This window comes from Orycteropus afer, unplaced genomic scaffold (assembly GCF_000298275.1).
Source record: "Orycteropus afer afer isolate SDZICR_OR568_19922 unplaced genomic scaffold, OryAfe1.0 scaffold00724, whole genome shotgun sequence".
In the NCBI taxonomy this organism is placed as follows: Eukaryota; Metazoa; Chordata; class Mammalia; order Tubulidentata; family Orycteropodidae; genus Orycteropus; species Orycteropus afer.
The window spans coordinates 991,137-1,011,701 of NW_006922311.1; positions in this window are offsets into that span (position 1 = coordinate 991,137).

The window sequence follows — 20,565 nt, forward strand, 5'->3', positions numbered from 1 at the left end:
CCAGCCTTCTGGTTAGCAGCTAAGTGCCTTAGCCACTATGCTACCAGAGCTCCTGGATATTCTTATAGCATATAAAATAATATATATATATATATGTAGAACTATTGTCTACCAAATTTATATATAGTAATATGTATATTTTTCTTTGCTTACCCATACCTGACAATTTGGCATGTCTACCTACATAGCACCCATAAATTAATGTTTTTTTCTACTGATAATTCAGTACTGTGTATTGTAAAAGTGTTTATCGTTACTGCCTGTACCTCTTGTGCACTTCTCTGTGTCTTCCTTTTACTTAGTGCTATTTTCCTGGTCACTTGCCTTTGGTATGTTATATTGCCTTTCACTTCACCCAAATCAATACTTGTCTCTTACCTCTCTAGCAATTTTCCATCCCTTCCTTTCTTATCTCTGGTAACCAACAAAGAAAGTTTCCTTCCATGTATACACCTTTCCTTGACTTTTTACAATAGTGGAATCATCGAATATTTGTTCTTCTGTGATTGGCTTATTTCACTCTACATAATGTCCTACACATTATGAGTTGTTTTGTGGATACTTCCTTATTCTTTAGTGTTGCATAATATTCTGTTGCATGTATGTACTATAGTTTGGCTATCCATTCATGCATTGGTGGACACTTAGGTTGTTTCCATCTCTGCTATTGTGAATAGTGCTGTGATGAACATAGTGTACATATAGCTATTCAAGTCCTGAATCTCTCTTTAACTCAACATCTCCAACAAACAGAAAAAGAGGAGCAAAAAAAGCCCACAGTCAACAGAAGAAAAATTAATCTTTCCTTTTCAATATTACTAAGATCAACAGGTATTCATTAAAACTATATTTCTCTTTAAAAGAAAATTTGAGGTCTCTTTCTTTTACTACTACTTCTCTGATCAATTTCTGTAATTGATTTTATATTGGACTATTTTTAATTTTTTTGAATCTGCATATTCCACTTTGGCAAGATCATCTACTCTCATAGTATGCTAGACACATGTAGAAGAGCCATGGCAACAAGTAAATAACTCTCATAGACATAAATATCATAAAAAAATACACACACAAACACACAAAATTTCCTACTGAACAATAGGGAGCTCTGATAGTGTAGTACCTAAGGCACTTGACTGCTAACCAGAAGGCTGGCAGTTCAAACCCATCAGAAGGAAACTTGAGCGATCTACTTCCTTAGTGATACTTCCTCGGAAACTCAAGGAAGGGTCACTATGAATTGGGTCTGACTCGATGGCACACAACAAGAACAACTGAACAATATAAATGTGTGCCTTCCAGACATTTCAGTATCTTGAAATAAACCTCTATATAGACTTGTCTTCAGACTAATTTTCCCTTTTTCCTCTCAACTATAGTTAATGTCACAATCATCTATTAATTGTTAAAGAGAGCAAACTTCTACTATAAGCATTCTCCTGCCACTTCTATTTAATTACATCTGATGGGCAAACCATTTTTGTGCTTCTCTTGTATCATAATAATACTGTTAGAAGGATTAATATTGGGGAAATTTTTTCTCCACTTTCATTTCCTGGTACTCAGATGACTTTGAATGGTGAACCACTCTTACTAACCATCTTAGCTAATTAAGTTAATATAGTCTGTTACATCAATGCACTTCAGGAGCTCTGGTATAGTAGTGCCTAAGGCACTTGACTGCTAACCAGAGGGCTGGCAGTTCAAATCCACCAGCCACTCCTTGGAAGGAAGGTTGGACAAACTACTTCCATAGTGATACCACCTCGGAAACCCAAGGAGCGGTCGCTATGAGTTAGGTCGGACTCAATGGCATATAACAATAACAACATGAAAAATGTTTTGAATAAAACATAAATTCTGATATTTTCTGTTTGTCATGGCTTGAAAAGGTGTCTAATATGATTAGATACTGAATATCCTAAAATATCAAAAGTTAATAAGCATAAAATGAGTCTTCAATTTGTATCATAAAATTTTCTTGCTAGATGAAATAATTTAGTATCTCTATTTCCCTCTTTATCCTTTACTCATCCATTAAAGTAATATGGATGTTTATGAAAAAGAAATCTAGGAAGATTTTTTAGTACTGCTAATATTTGCCAGAAAATTTATCTCTGTGTCAGCTGGATCAAGAATTAAGCTTAGCATCAAGGGTTTGATTGACAGCAAACAAAAAAATAGAAACACTTCTTATTAATAATATTCTATTTCCAAAATGTCTCCCAAACTTATCAGGAGCCTCTTACGTTCATTAGCATCTATTATTCCAAGCTATAATCCCTTTCTATATAGATACATGCAATAATCAGTTTAACTTACTTTTGCTTTCTTTTTCTTCTTTTAAACCATCTTTTACTCATACCCAGGCTGATTTCCCTCCACTCTCCCACCTTTTCCCCAAAAAAATCTGATTAATTATTTTTCTTGGCATAAAATCTGTTTTACCATTTGTTGTTGTTGTTATGTGCCGTCGAGTCAAACCCGACTCATAGCGACCCCTCCTTGGGTTTCCGAGGCAGTATCACTATGGAAGTAGGATAGCCCAACCTTCCTTCCAAGGAGTGGCTGGTGGGTTTGAACCGCCAGCCGTCTGGTTATCAGGCAAGTGTCTTAGCCACTATGCTACCAGAGCTCCCGTTTTACCATAGTAACTGTGTATTTTTTACATATCATACAGTGTAAAACTACATCATTACCACTACCATAATGTTTCTCCTACTATCTTCTTGCAGGCCAAGAAGATCCATATCTGTTTCCATTTCTATAATAAGCCTAGGTCTTTTATGTTTCTACCTGCTTATACATATATTATTTCTACTTGGACTTATTATTATTATTATCGTCATCATCTTTACCTATCCAAGTCAAAGGACACCTTCTCTGTAGGTGAGTAGAAATCTATTATAGCACTTTGTCAATCAAATTGCACTTATTTATTCATTTTTAAATTTCTTAACAGATTGTGTGAAAACCTCAAGGTCAGGCCCTTATTTATTTCTTCATTTATACTATAACACAGCACAGTGTGAAGCATGAAGCAGATGGTCAAGAAACATTATGTGCCTCCATAAATCAAGGAAGTACAGGGTTCATAAATTAGCTATACTGACAAAGAAACAAGTATATGCACAAGGACTTTCTCTTTTGACAAAATATAATTTTGTACTTTAAGTGCTGATGCAATTAGTATCATTGAAAATAAAAAAAAAATCTTATATGAATTATCTAAAGCTGACACAAGGCACCCTGGTGGCACAGTGGTTAAGCACTCAGCTGCTATCTCAAAGGTCAGTAGTTCAAAACCATTAGCAACTCCACATGAGAAGAAACTTGGCAATCTACTACTGTAAAGATCACAGTCTAGAAAACTCATGGGGCAGTTCTACTTTCTCCAGTAGTGGTTGCTATGAAGTGGAATCAACTCAACAGCATGCATCAAAAACAACAGCTGACACAAGTGGTAAAAGATATGAAAATATTTTGAAACAGGAAATAAAACCTATCCTCTGGAAATAAAGTATTTATACAATTTAAAATTTGTTTTGTTGTACATAGAATTGACATAAGTCACAATCAACTCCAAGGCACCTGTTGTTGTTGTTATGTGCCATTGAGTCAGACCTGACTTATAGCAACCCCTCCTTGGGTTTCCAAGGCAGTATCACTATGGAAGTAGATCGCCCCATCTTCCTTCTGAGAAGTGGCTGGTGGGTTTGAATCGCCAACCTTCTGGTTAGCAGTCAAGTGCCTTAGGCACTACACTACCAGAGCTTCCCTAAGGCACCTAAAAACAACAAAATGCTTTGAGAATCTACTGTGAGAAATTCAAGAAAGAAAATATGTAACTTGTCTTAGTATTAAATGTTTAGAAAGAGAACTCAGAAGCATAAAAGAGAAGATAATAATAGAACTTAGATGTTTTATTTCCAAATTCATAGAAATGAACATACTATAAAGTTCAGTGATCCAAAATAGTTTATGAATATGGGGTTCAAACGAAATTTCATTTCTTTTCTAATGGTATCTCACACAAACCACAAATTTCCAAAGGAAACAATAATAATAGATTTATAAGTATACTCTTCAACTCTTTCTAGTATTTGTGGGCAAAGTGTTAATTAAACTTTGATACACAAGGCCAGATATTCCATACACTAAAAAAAAAAAAAATCTAATTCAGGAATATAAGCTTGAATCATTGTGTAATGTGGTAAAGATTGTTGTAATTAGACTTATTACCCCTATTTAACATTTCCTAGGCATGAACACATGACAGTTGGACTCTCCTGAATGAAAAACTACCACTCATTTGTCAATTTGTCATATTTTGGTGGCTTGTGTGTTGCTATGAGTCTGGAAGCTATGTATGCCACCAGCATTTCAAATATCTGCAGCATCACCCATGATCAAGAGGTTTCAGTGGAGCTTCCAGACTAACATGGACCAGGAGAAAGGATGCGGCCATCCAATTCTGAAAAAATTGGCCAATGAAAACCTTATGAATAGCAGTTAAACACTCTCTGATATATTACTGGGAAACTTGATGGATAACCTTGAGATATTGTTTGATATAGTAACAGGAGATGAGCCCTTCAGGTTGGAAGGCACTCAAAATATGGTTGGGGAAGAACTGCCTTCTCAAAGTAAAGATGACTTTAATGACATGGATGGAATAAAGTTTTTGGGACCTCCATTTGCTAACGGAGCATGTATAAAAATGGGAAGAAACAGCTGCAAACATCCATTAATAATTGGAACATGGAATGTAAAAAGGATGAATTTAAGAAAATTGGAGGTTGTCAAAAATGGAATGGAATGAGTGAGTTGAAATGGATTGGTTTTGGCCATTTTGAATCAGATTACCATATGATCTACTAAGCCAAGAAAGACAAATTGAAGACAAATGGCATTATATTCATCATCAAAAAGAATGCTTAAAGATCTATCCTGAAGTATAATGCTGTCAATAATAGGATAAAATCCATAGCTATACAAGGATGACCACTTAATACTACTATTATTCAGATTTATGCACAAACCACTAAAGCCACAAAAGAAGAAATTGAAGATTCTTACCAACTTCTGCAGTCTGAAATTGATCAAGCATGCAATCAAAATGTATTGTTTATTACTGGTGATTGGAATGAGAGAGTTGGAGACAAAGAAGAATCACCAGTAGTTGGAAAATATGGTCTTGCTGATAGAAATGACACCAAAGATCAAGTGATAGAATTTTTCAAGACCAATGATTATTGATTGCAAATACTTTTTTACAACATAAATGAGGGCTATACATGTGGACCCTGTGAGATGTAATATACAGAAATAAGATTGATTCCATCTGTGGAAAAGGCGATGGAGAAATTTTGTCTCTTCAGCCAAAACAAGACCAGGAGCTGACTGCAGAACAGACCATCAGTTGCTCACATGTAAATTCAAGTTTAAGATCAAGAAAATTAAAACAAGTTTACAAGAGCCAAAATATAACCTTGAATATATCCCTCTTGAATTTAGAGACAATCTAAAAAATACTTTTAATGCATTGAACAACAATGACCAAAAACCAGAGGAATTGTGGGATGACATCAAGAATGTAATCCATGAAAAAAGCAAAAGATCATTAAAAAGAGAGGAAAGGAAGAAAAGACCAAAATGGATGTTAGAAGAGACTCTGAAACTTGCTCTTGAATGGAGAGTAGCTAAAGCAAATGGAAGAAATGACAAAATAAAAGGGCTGAACAGAAGATTTCACAGAGCAGCTAGAGAAGACAAAACCAGTTATTCTAATCAAATGTGCAAACACCTGGAGTTAGGAAATCAAAAGGGAAGAACATGTCCAGCATTTCTCAAGCTGAAAGAATTGAAGAAAAAATTCAAGGCTCAAGTTGCAATATTGAAGGATTCTATGGCAAAATATTTAATGATGCAAGAAGCATCAAAAGATGATGGGAGGAATACACAGGTCACTGTACAAATAGGGACTGGTTGATATTCAACCACTTCAGGAGGTGGCATATGATCGAGAACCAACGGTATTGAAGGAAGAAGTTGAAGCTGTACTGAAGGAAGTGGTGAAAAACAAGTCTCCAGGAATTGATGGAATACCTACTGAGATGTTTCAAACAAATGCAGTACTGGAGTCACTTGCTTGTCCATGCCAAGTAATTTGGAAGACTGCTACCTGGACATCTGACCAGAAGAGATCCATATTTTTGCCCACTCCAGAGAAAGGTGATCCAACAGAGTGTGGAAGTTATTGAACAATATTACTAATCACATACAAGTAAAATTTTGGTGAACATAATTAAAAAATGGTTGCAGCAGTATGTAATACAGGAAACTTCCAGAAAGGCAAGCTGGATTCATAAGAGGATGTGGGAAGAGGGCTTTCATTGCTGGCATCAGATGGGTCTGGCTAAAAGCAAAAATACCAGAAAGAGGTCTACTGGTGTTTTATTGACTATACAAAGGCATTCGACTGTGTGGATAATAATTAATTGTGGATAACATTGAAGAAAACAGGAATTCCAAAACACTTAATTGTGCTCATGAGGAAACTACATAAACCAGGAGGCTCTCATTGAAACAACAAGGAGATATTACACAGTTTAAAATCAGGAAAGGGATGAGTCAGGGTTGAACCCTTTCACCGTACTTATTTAATCTGTATGTTGAGTAAATAATTAGAGAAGCTGGACTATATGAAGAATGTGATATTAGGATTGGAGGACTCATTAACAACCTGTAATATTCAGATGACACAACCTTGCTTGCTGAAAGTAAAAGTGATTTGAAGCACTTACTGATTTAAGATTTAAGACTACAGTCTCCACTATAGGTTACAAGTCAACAAAAATAGAACAAAAATCCTCACAACTGGACCAATAAGCAAAGTGACTTCTACATTATATAGGCTTTAATGTTAAATATATTATATTTCTCTAATTTGCTAATTCTCTGAAATTCTGGATCTTACTTATTTGTTAACTTTTGGATAACCAGTGTATTCTATTAAATAGAAATACTGTGAATTCTAGATCTTGTACTTTTTATGTTCATTGATTTAAGGTTTTTTTCCAAAGAATAATGAGAGATAAATGGGAAAAAAAAATTATTCCCAATAAAATGAACACAGATCTTTCAGAAAGGTATTAAGACAAATGAACTATAAGCATAACAGTAAAGAATATACATTTTAAAATAAATTTTCTAAAGTAACTAAATTATGAATAAGAAAAATTAAGTCTAGCTGAAGTTGATTCTATAACTTCACAATTATTCTAGTATTTATGTTTAAGAAATTGTGGTAAACTAGAAGTTTGTTTCTCAACTTATAATTGACAAGAAAATATTTTATTCTTTAAAAATTTTATCTATGTTCGTTTCTTACTTGAAATTTCTTTTGCATATTTTTATGAATGTAAAATTATAGTGGTATGTGAATAAAGTTTGCAATTGTAATAAAATGGAAAAATTCTTTACAAGATAAAAATGGGAGGATGACTTATAATAACTTTATAGGATTTTAAAACATTTTTAGTCATCTATTGGGCATTGAATATTTGTAGGCATTGATAGGTTAAAATTTTGTCTCTTTTAATTCTTACTTATTTCAATAAAATAAGGCCAACAATAGTACTATGTCCTAAATTTATCACTAAATATGTCTAAAGTTTGTTAATTTTAATGAAATGGATACAGATTTAGTTAATCAACAGAAATTGGGAAATGTATATATTTCTTTTATTTATTTTCTTAAGAGAATATTCTTTACCAATATAGATTTATTTTTCAGGAAAACAGTCTTTTCAGGATTTTTAGACTGCTTTATTTATCATATTTTCCATGATGGAAAATGGAAAAGTCATAAGCATTATAGAATCTTAATCTGCCAAAAAAAAGTGTTACATGTTTTGTTATAAAATTTTATAAAGCAAAAACAAATTGAAGCAATACATTTTCTTTACTTTAAAAAAAAGAAATACAGAATTTATTTATAGTTAGTATATTTATTTATAGGGTCTGTTAGATTAAAATTCATTGTCCCCAACTAAAACCATATTTTTTAAGATAACTTCAAAAATTTCCTGTGAAAATTGTCATTTAGCAAATGATATAGTGATAAAAATTTAGAAAAAAACTGTAGAAATAATTATTACAGACAACAAAATTCAACCAAAAAGTTACTTTTTATTTATATTATATTTATAAAACATGTTTAGATTCAGAGAATATTATGTTTCTGCAATCAATATATTAACATGCAAAGCTCTGCTAACTGTTTGAGTTTCAGAGTTTTGGAGGACAGTGTAACAATGAAAAACTTTCTGAGCCTTTGGATGAAGTGTCAATAGGAGAAATATAAATTTAAAGATTTGAAGGGATATGTATTTAAACTGTTTTTCAGAAATTTCTTAGTAGAACTATATTGCCTTATTAAGTTGAAAAAACACTAGGAAACTTTAAAAGTAGGAAGCCTAATAAAAATTTTTTTTCTAGGATATATAACTTTTGCAAATGGTTAGGTAAGAAGGCCATGGAAGTACCTTCATCGACAGTTAAAATAAATTTATATCTCTAAATGTCAATTAGCAAGTCTCCATTGACTTTTGGTGATTTACTCTTTAATGCAATCATAAATGTTTCTGTAGAATGATCCTACAAATCTCCCCAGTGGGCAGCAAAAGTATCATGAGAGAGATCTTGGCAGTCTGCCATGGTCCACCTGCAGCAGTAGGGGTTTTGCTTTCCTTAAGCAACAGTGTACAGGTGGAGGTAGGAACACACAGGGCATCTGGCTTACACACCATGTATCATGTACAACTGGAGCAATGTCAAACTCATAATGAATACAAAGGCACATTTTTCACTCTATTTTGGAGTTCCCAAATCCCCAGAGTAGAACACATCACCATTTCCTTCTGAAAGTTAGCTCTTGGATGTCCACAATAATGCTGAGTAAAGGAGAACAATTATAATTGTTACCTTCCTTCTAGTGCTATGGAAGCCCAACACAAAACAAATACTTTAAATTTAAATATGAATTTTATATATGTTTTTTAATTTGAAATTTATAAAGTTCCTAGAGAACGTTATTGGAAGTAAACTCCAGAAAATTAATTTCAGGTCTAAGAACAAAAATCAGTGTGGTAATAAAAAGATAAATTAAATAAAGCAGGTTTTAGGAAAAATTTAAATGAATAGAATTTATCAAAAGTTATTTTTCTTAACAACTATATTTTGACTTATGAAAACTAGTTTCATTGTGGTGATATAAAATGTCCATTTTTATTTTGGGGTGGGGGAGAAGGAGAGCAGAAAGACACTTTTATTTCTTTGTCCAAGGAAGGAAACAGCTGGGCCTGGTGCCTCTAGATCTACTGTGAGTAGGACCTCTTCAAGCTTCTTTATATATCATTTTCAAAACAGTTGTTGTTGTTGTTATATGCTGTCCACTTGGCCCTGACTCATAGCAACCCCTCCTTGGGTTTTTGAGGCAGTATCACTATGGAAGTAGATTGCCCCATCTTCCTTCGGAAGAGTGGCTGGCGGGTTTGAACCACCAGCCTTCTGGTTAGCAGTCAAGTGCCTTAGGCACTATGCTACCAGAGCTTCCTTTCAAAACAGAGTCATGCAAAATCATGAGTATCCATACTTCTGCCCTCTACACAGGAAAAGTTAGGATTACTTATTTCTCCATACATTGCATGTATGGTAAATGGCTGCTAAACTTTATCCAGAGACAGAGACATTAAGTAAGATACATAGGGTACTTAATGAGCTAGAAGTTTACCTAGAGTGCTAAAATGGCTGCCAAACTGGCTTAGGCTGATCTCAGCTAGCCTTGAGTGGTCAAGTTAGACAGGAGAGGAGCATTCACGTGGCTTTCCTGCTTCTCTTGTAGGGCCAGTATGCTCTGTCTTAATATCTATTTTTAATGATTCTCTAAAATGTAGCTCAATGATGTAAAAATTCACAAAACTTACCTTTTTTGGCATCCTGGCAATAGTTCTTATAATGAAAAATCCAAAATACCCTATCAAAAACACTCCAGCTTCATTAGAGTTCTTTTATAAGAATTGCTTCATCCACACAGATCTATTTTGTTCTCATTGTTGTATTGAAACTGTAATATAGCACAGATTATCTTTGTTCAATGATAATCTTTTTTATCAGTTATCAGTTCATTATGATTTTTGAAACTTACATTAAAATATCAACTGGGAGTTTTCAACATAAAAACATTTCAAGTAATATTTTAATAGCTGTAAAAGGGAAAAATAAAGATTGAAGGGAAATGGACTCTCTTAAAATCATTTTCAGAAAGTCTATGGCATAGTAATATATTTCTTTTTAATTCTAAGTTTAATTTTTAAACCTTTTTGAAAACTTACAATATAAGTAGCATTCAGGTAGATTTACATGATTGGATAAGATGTCAATTTTTGTATGAAAATGATTCCAGTGGAATATATTAGATGTATTATAACGACAAAATAAAACCCAAGTAAGGATTCAACCACAGAAAAGAAAACACTTAAATATTTCTGTTTAAAGATAATATAAGGAAGATATAGTCCATTGCTGTCACTTATCCATACTGAAAGTAGCAAAAAGAACAAAATAAAAGTAGCATGGGCCCTATGTATCAATATTGTAAAAAGTAGATGATTTTTTTAAAAATTGTGATTTTCTCAATGATTTACAACAGAAGATAAATTTTTGAAGACAAATAAGATTTCCAAAAATTGTTGGTCATAGTATCAGTGAACTTTTCAATAATTGCTCTTTACAAAGCAAGGAAAGAAAGAAAAATCAAGTAATAATTATAAGAGCTTAAATATTGAATTATAGTCAGATAGTATGAAGACAGACAAACTTGCATACCTCAGAAAGGAAATGGAAAATTATTATAAACAGAAAAAGTATATAAGAAGCAACAAAATAAAACAACAAAACAGAAGAATAGATACATGGTGGACAGATTAGAGTAAAAGAATATTGGAAGATACAAGTATGGAATTGACATGATATAAAACAATAGATGGGATGCAAACATAAGGGAGCTAAAATATCAATAGTACCTCTGCCTTAAAAATGTGGCAGTAAATGAAAAAGAAACATTTAGAAATATAATAGAAAAAATACCTGAAATGTAAGGAGACCTGAAACTACTTTGAAATGACCCTCCAGATCCCAGAAAAAAACTGAAATTGACTATTTCTAGCACACACCTGAAGAAAATAACTGAATTCATGACTGACAAGGGGAATCTACAAATATTTTGGGAAGAAAAATTAGTTGCCAAGTTGTTGTGGATTGAATTGTGTTCCCAAAAAATACGTGTTGTAAATCCTAACCCCTATACTTATGAGGTCAGCTGCTAACAAAAGTTTTCATTTGAACCCACCAGCTGCTCCACAAGAGAAAGTTGTGATGGTCAGCTTCTTTAAAGATTCCAGCTTTGCAAACCCCATGGGGCAGTTCTATTCTGTCCTACAGGATCACTTTGAGTCAGAATTGACCCCATGGCAGTGAGTTTGGTTTGGTTATACCTATGATTAAAATTCCATTTGTGAATGGATTTTCTTTGTTGTGTTAATTATGTAGCATTAGCATACAAAATGTCTTAAATTAATATCTTTTGAGATAAAAAAGAGCAGATTATTCAATCAAGCACAAAAGGAGGGGATGATACCCATCATATCATATGATTGTCAAGCAACCTAGGAACAGAAGTAAAAAAGAGACAAGGACCTTTCACCACAGAAGACAGAGAGAGAGCCTTCCCTTGGAGCCTGGCATCCTGAAAGAAAAATAAACTTCTGTTTATTAAAGCTACCCATTTGTGGAATTTCTGCTATGTTGTTGTTGTTGTTAGGTGTCATTGAGTCATCTCCAATTCATAGCACAACAAAACATTGCCTGGTCCTGTTCCAGCTCCATGATCCTTGCTATACCTGAGCCCATCATTGCAGCCACTGTGTCAATCCATCTCGTTGAGGGTCTTCCCCACTTTCATTCACCCTCCACTTTACAAAGCATGATATCCTTCTCCAGAGAATGGTTCCTTCTGACAACATGACCAAAGTGGGTGAGATGAAGTCTGGCCATTCTCATTTCCAAGGAACATTTTGGCTGCACTTCATCCAGGGCAGATTTGGTAGTTGTTTTAGCAATCTTTGGTACTTTCAGCATTCTTTGCCAACAGCACAATTCAAAAGCATTGACTCTCTCTGCTGTTCCTCATTCATTGTCCAGCTCTCACATGCATATGAGGTGATTGAAAACCCCATGGCTTGAGTCAGGCACACATTAGTCCTCAAGGAGACATTTCTGCTCCTCAGCACTTGAAAGAGGTCTCTTGCAGCTGATTTGCCCAGTGCTACACGTCATCTGGAGCTCTGGTAGCATAGTGCCTAAAGCATTTGACTACTAACCAGAAGGCTGGCTGTTCAAACCCACCAGCTACTCCTTGGAAGGAAGGTTGGGCAATCTACTTCTATAGTGAAAACTGCCTCAGAAACCCAAGGAGGGGTCACTATGAGTCGGGTCTGACTTGATGGCACATAATAACAACAACATATGTCATCTGATATCTTGACTGCTGCTTCCATTGGTGTTGATTGTAGAACCAAATAATATGAAACCTTTGGCAGCTTCAATCTTTTCTCCATTTATTGTGATGCTGCTTATAGGTTAAGTTGTGAGGATTTTTGTTTTCTTTATATTGAGGTGTAATCCATATTGCAGACTGTGTTCTTTAATCTTCATCAATGTTTCAAGTCATCCTCATTTTCAGCAAGCAAAATTGTGTCATCAGCATATCGCAGGTTGTTAATGATTCTTCCTCCAGTCCTGATGCAATGTTCTTCTTCATATAGTCCAACTTCTCAAATTATTTGCTCAGCATACAGGTTGAATAAGTATGGTGAAAAGATACAACCCTGACACATGCTCTTCTTGATTTTAAACCATGAAATGTCCCCTTGTTCTGTTCAAACAATAACCTGTTGGTCTATGGACAGTTTCCTCATGAAAACAATTAAGTGTTCTGAAATTCCCATTCTCAATGTTATTCGTAATTTGTTATGGTCCACATAATCGAATGCTTTGCATAATCAATAAAACACAAGTAAACATCTTTCTGGTATTCTTTGCTTTCAGACAAGATCCATCTGACATCAGCAATGGTATCTCTCATTCCATGTCCTCTTCTGAATCCAGCTTGCATTTCTGGAAGTTCTCTATCAATATACTACTGTAACCATTTTTGAATTATCTTCAGCAAGACTTTACTTGCATGCAATATTAATGATATTGTTCAATTTCTGTATTCTGTGGGATCACCTTTCTTTGGAATAGGTATATATATGGATCTCTTTCAGTCAGTTGGCCAGGTAGCTGCCTTCCAAATCTCCTGGCATAGCTGAATGAGTGCCTCCAGTGCGGCATTCATTTGCTGAAACATCTCAACGGGGTATTCTGTCAATTCCTGGAGCCTTGTTCTTTGCCACTTCCTTCAGTGCAGCTTTGACGTCTTCCTTCAATACCATTCATTCTTGATCATATGCCACTTCCTGAAATGGATGAACATTCACCAATTCTTTAGGTACAATGACTCTGTGCATTCCTTCCATCTTCTGTTGATGTTTCCTGAATCATTGAATATTTTGCCCATAGACTCTTTCAATATTGCTGTTCAAGGCTTAAATTTTTCTTCAGTTCTTTCAGCTTGAGAAGTGCTGAGCATGTTCTTCCCTCTTGGTTTTCTAACTCCAGGATTTTGCACACTTCATTATAATAATTGACTTTGTCTTTTTGAGCTGCTCTTGAAATCTTCTGTTCAGCTCTTTTATCTTGTAATTTCCTCCATTTGCTTTAGCTACTCTTCACTGAAGGACAAGTGTCAGAGTGTCTTCTGATGTCCATTTTTGTCTTTTCTTCTTTTCCTGTCTTTTTATGACCTTTTGTTTTCTTCATAGATGATGTTCTTGATGTTATCCCACAATTCCTCTGGGTTTTGGTCATTGGTGTTCAATGCATACAATGTATTTTTTAAGTGGTCTTTAAATTCAGGAGGGATATATTCAAGGTTATATTTTGCCTCTCATGAACTTGTTTTAATTGTCTTCAACTTCAAGTTAAACTTGCATATGTGCAGTTGATTGTCTGTTCCACAGTCAGCTCCTGGCCTTGTTTGGGCTAAGATATTGAGCTTTCCATCACCTCTTGCCACAGATACAGTCAAACTGATTCCTGTGTACTGCATCTGGTGAAGTTCACATGTATAGCTATTGTTTATGCTGTTGAAAAAAGGTATTTGCAATGAATAAGTCATTGGTCTTACAAAATTCTAGCATGAGATCTCCAGTGTTATTTCTATCAATAAGGCCAAACTTTCCAACTACCAGTGATTTTTCCTTGTTTTCAGCTTTTGCATTCTAATCACATGATAATCAGCACATCTTGATTACATGTTCAGTCAATTTCAGACTGCAGAAGTTTGTAAAAATCTTCAATATCCTCATCTTTGGCTTTGGTGGTTGGTGTGTAAATTTGAATGATAGTAATATTAACTAGCCTTCCTTGTAGGTGTTTGGATAGTATCCTATCACTGATAGCATTGCACTTCAGGACAGATCTTGAAACATTCTTTGCAATGATGAATGCCATGCCATCCTCTTCAGTTTGTCATTCCCAGCATAGTAGTCATATGGTTGTCTGATTCAAAATGGCCCAAACTGGTTCATTTCAGCTCACTAATGCCTAGGATATTGATCTTTATGTGTTCCATTTTGTTTTTGACAACTTCCAATTTTCCTAGACTCATACTGCATATATTCCATGTTTCAATTATTAATGGATGTTTGCAGCTGTTACTCCTCAGTCTGAGTTGTGCCACATCAGCAAATGGAGGTCCCGAAAACTTTACTCCATCTACATCCTTTAGATTGACTCTATTTTGAGTCAATTGTATGTTCTTTCTCAATTATATTTTGACCTTCTGACCTAAGGGGCTTATCTACTTACTGGCACTGTATCAGACAATGTTTTAGGGCTATTCATAAAGTTGTCTAGTAATGTGTCAGACAGTGTTTCTCTGTTATTCATAAGGTTTTCTCTGGCCAATTCCTTAAGAGGTGGATGGCCTCTTCCTTCCTAGTCTGTCACAGTCCAGAAGCTCCGCTGAAACCTGTCCACCATGTGCAACCCTGCTGGCATTTGAAATACCAGTGACACAGACTTCAGCCTCACAGCAACACACAAGCCACCACAGTATGACAAACTGACAGACAAGGTTGTGTCTCTTAGCTGTTTATTAAAGCTACCCATTTGTGGAATTTCTGTTATAGTAGTTCTAAATGACTGAGATACAGAGGAAACTATCAAGTTTCTCAGAATTCATTACAGTAACCTTCAGTGCCAGATTATAATTGATTCTGTCTATAATTTTCTAAAGGAGGCTGTGATCGCAAAATATTATACTAAACTTTTCAATGCGATGCCAACATACAGATAGTCTCTCACATTACAAAAAACAAAACAAAACAAAACAAAACAAAAAAAACTTAAGAAATACACAGCCTAGGTGATTAAAAAACATATATCTGATATCAAATTTCAACTGACTCAGAGATACCAAAGAGAAATACTACCCATGAATAGAAAGGAACCATATAGAATGATTAATAGTTCTTGAAATCCAAGGAGATACAGACTCGACACTTATCCACTATGAAAATTACAATTAACAAGCTTTATGTAAATATTTATTAAACTTGACATGCTAATCATAACATTGTTATGTGGAGCAAATATTAAGAAAAAAAGTCAGTCAGTATAGGCACAGTAATTGTTATTACTTGAAATCAAGAATTAAAAAATAATTTATAAAATTTAAGTATACAATTTTTAAAAAAATAATAAGTTCGTAAACTTATAAACACGTTTCATTCTTTCCTTATTAGATTTAATTTTGAAGCTTTTACATGTTCTTATGAAGAATATTTACTTGATTATATTCAATTTTATTCTAATTTCCATTCTTCTGTTAAATAAAATTACAATTTAATTCCACTGTTTAACTTAGTACAATTTTATTTTTGAAATATTCATAATAGGATTTTATTTCTGTGAAATTTTAAAACAATATCTTTCTACTAATCTATCTATCCACCATCAAGGGGTATTTGAAATAATATTCATCAAATATTACTAATGATTAATTGTATATGGCAGAATACTAAGTGGTTTTTAAAAGCTTTTCAAAATTTCTGTAATATTTGATAATTTCATTTGTCATTCTGATAAAATAGGTAATTATTCTTTAAAAAGAAGTTGACAAATTTCTTAATACTAAAAAAATAATTATTACAAAGAAGACAAATCTTGTTCAAGTGGATAAAGCATTAATAAAATAGAATGAAGAGAAATTTGGAAAACAGTTGCCAATACATGTATTAAAAATTCATATTCTAATAATATAGAGTTTCTCAAGTAATAGGAAGAATTTCTGGGATCACACTTGGTACACATACATATACACACTTCCTTTCTTGACTTTTATAGAAAATCAAAGGTGCAGGATGAAAATACATAAATTTAAATACAGATAAGATAAATGAATGAATGATTAAGACAATAAAATATTTACCAAGATTTACATGATAAGGAAAGGGGAATAATATTACTGCATAAACTTCTAAAAATACAGAACATAAAAAGAAATGAAGATTCTAAGGATGTTAAGTGAATTTGCAGTGTTATGTTAAAAGTGTTCAAAAAAATTTCCTATTCAGTATGATTGCAAATTATACATGGTATAAACTGTTATTAAGATATAAGTCTGAGTACAGACATTAACTTAAAATTTAATGTCAAAATTTTATACAAATTGTGCCATTGTAAAGACTGAGTTTTTAATGCTTTTTATAATTAAAACTTTTTCATGTAATTTTTGGTGCTTTCCAAAATTTTCACGAGAAATGCATTTTCTTTGTAACTGACGAAAAATGCATCTATAAAATATCTGATGTATTTCCATATATTCACACTCTGTATAAATACTTATCTTATTCATTTTTAGATAAAAAACTGTATATATAGTGAATCCACCTGGATTTTCTGTGAGTTAACTGTCCTATTCATTAACATCTCTTTTACAACATTAATTTTTGCTGGTCTATTGTGTATGAGCTCTGGTAGCATAGTGCCTAAGGCACTTGACTGCTAGCCTGAAGTGCTGGCAGTTCAAACCCACCAGCCACTCTTCAGAAGGAAGGTTGGGCAATCTACTTCTGTAGTGATACCACCTTGGAAGCCCAAGGAGGTGTCACTATGAGTCAGGTCTGACTTGATGGCACATAACAACAACATTCTGTGCGTGATATAATGTTACACCCTTCTAGATCTTAATATTTCACAATTCTGCCTAATGAAAAATCTTACAATTACAAATGTTTTAGTTAAATGTAATTGTAATTATTGAGTATATATTTAATGGAAGGTAGATGGGTATTTTTAGTAAGTTGTTGCCTGACAAGTTTAAAATTTCCTAAATAAAGCTAAGCTCTAGGTTAATAAAATATCAGGCCAGAAAACTAAACTGTTATACACAAAGTCAAAAGATAAACTTTTTTTTTCATCTATATTAGATGCTGCAAATTTCCCCACTATTTTCTTTTATAAAGCAATTATTATACTTCTTTGTACCTATCTACTTTTCAGAGATGTTGTGAGAACTAATAAGATTATTACTATAAAGAATGAATTCCTTAGAGGTGAGAGATATAAAAATGTTATTATCCTGCCATTCATATATTATCTTTTTCACTCTCCCAGGACCTCATGGTAAAATACAAAAAGGAACACATCCTGATCCTCAGTGAAAAATATCTGAGACCATTTTTTTTTCTTTAATTTTTCCATGTTTAATATCTGAGCTTCCCAGAATTTGATATATTAAATTCACCTCAGAGACTTTTGGTATATATTTTTGATGTCTTTTATGCATAAGTCTGGGTGGCTTTAGGTTAAATTTTAACTGACATTAGATGTGTGTCACCTTCATTTGTTTGGAAGGGAATCTTTTAGTTCTGCCAAAATTAACATTTCTTCACATTTAGAAGATTAGGGTACAACTTCATACTGTTAAAAAAAAAGGGGCATTTGGATGCCCACAGTTCACATTATGAGTTCACTTCTTTCTTGTCTAGTATAGTCATGTGGTGAAATGAGTTCCATTATGTGGCCTTTTGCCTTGAATCTTTGGAAAAATTACTTGAGAGATATTTCCCTAAGCCTTGAGGAGTTTGCCCAAGTTTTCTACCCCAGAGGATTTGTTATTTTGCGCAGGTTGTTTGACATTTCCTGAGCAAGTTGTAAACAACTTGACGTTTTGTCTTACCCTGAGGTGCAGCCTACCTTGTGATTGGTATGCACCTTGCAGGAGTGGTCAATATACCCATGCACATGAAGTGACTATGAACTACGCAAACAAGGTGAATATAGTCCATTATGTAAATGGAGTGTCTGTAGTCTACTGAGAGGGAATTGGTCAGTTTGTGGCCTCTCATTGGGAGAAAACATGTCTTGAAATTGACGCAGTTGTATGTATATGCAGCTACCCCACAGTGATTGTTCAGACAGAAGGAGCAAGAAGAGTAGCAGCAGCAGGAAGCAGAGGAAAAAAAAGGAGAGACGAGAGAAACAGCAGAGACAGAGGAGGCAAAGGACCTCCTGTAACACTAACACAGAAGACAGCAAGAGGAACATGTCCTCAGGAAGCCAAGGGGAAGCTTGTCCTAAGACAGAGAGAGGAGGGCTGTCTGGCTGTGAGGAGCAGAGAGAACTTTTCTGCAATGAAGAAGGGAGACTGTCCACATGCTTCCTGATCCTGATCCTGAGTTTTAGCCTGTTAATTAATAAATCACTTACCTGTAAGTATGGTCTATGAGTTCCTGTGACAATTGCTATGGATTACAGAGTCAACAAAGAAGTAGAGAATGCCATGGGGAAAAAAGGTAGTATCATAATTGGTACACAGATGGAAAAGTGGAGATATGTCTGAACTCCACTACTACTGCTACTCCTTGACCGTTTTTATAAGTCACTACCTTTCTTTCAGGAGCTCTGGTAGCTTAGTGCCTAAGCTTGCAATCTTTATCACAGTATTCAGCTCTCTCTGAATAATATAAGGAACTTGACTGTTAACCAGAAGGTTGTCCGTTCAAACCCACCAGCCACTCCTCGGAAGGAAGATGGGGCTATCTACATCCGTGGTGATACTGCCTCGGAAACCCAAGGAGGGGTCACTATGAGTCAGGTCTGACTCTACAGCAAACAACACCACACACGCACACACACAACTTTCTTTCAGCTTCCTTCTCATTTTGAATATTAAATTACCCTTAATAGCAGTGGAATTATCTATTAGCATTAAGAATTTAAATATGTCTTTCTGGTAAAGCTAAAGAAAGTATTATAACCTGCATTAGAAGTTATATATTGAAGCTGATGTCTAATATTTTTCATATATTTATTTACCATTTGATAATTTCTGAAAGTATATGTATGAGAGTGAATATAATTTCTAAACAGTGGCACTATAAGTTGCTCATCAATGTGCAAATACTCTTTTAAATTATATTACTTGAATTTTTAACTCATCAGAGATGTTACATAATTTTCTGTGTTTGATAATTTGATGTATAATAGTAAATATAAACTTTGTCAAGAAGCTATTAGAAGAATGTTTTTGCTTTTATCTGCCCTTTTATTATTCAGAGAGAGCTGAATACTGTGATAAAGATTGCAAAAGTAAAACATCCAGATTATTTTTTAAATTTTTACTGAAACATAAGACTTTCTCATTAACATTACACTGATCGTAATCTTAAAAAATACATTTTACTATCAATAATTCACATTGAAATAATTTTCCCAAACACTGACAAGAAAGTTTGATATATTATTTTAGATACTTCCAACAACCACAACCATAAAAATATGTTTTTAAATTTTATATAGAAAAGTTGAATCATCATAAATAATTAATGGGATTTCACTTCACTGATTAATGTTCTCTAAAAATTTGCTTTTCTGTAGATATATTTTTTGAAACCAGTGCAGCCATAAATTAATATGGCAGTCATACAACTATGTTATATCATTTTTTAAGTTTCTTCAACTATTTGATGTCTTGATTTATAGTGTTAGATAGAGTATTAACATTCAGATGACACTTTACTTTTTTATCTACATATTTAACTTAATCTCTGTTTATTTTAAATATTTTTACCTTGAAAATTTTTAAACTTCAGGAATATTGAAATAATACTAAAATAAGCATATAGCTCTTTAAAAGTAACTGTTTGTTAAACTTCTGCCACATAGCCCCACTCTCTCTTTTTCACACACATACAGACACACACAAAGCACACACACACACACACACCCCTAATACTAACATTTACTCTTCTATATAGGAGCTCTGGTAGCATAGTGGCTAAAGCACTTGACTGCACCAGAAGGCTGGCGGTTCAAACCCACCAGCCACTC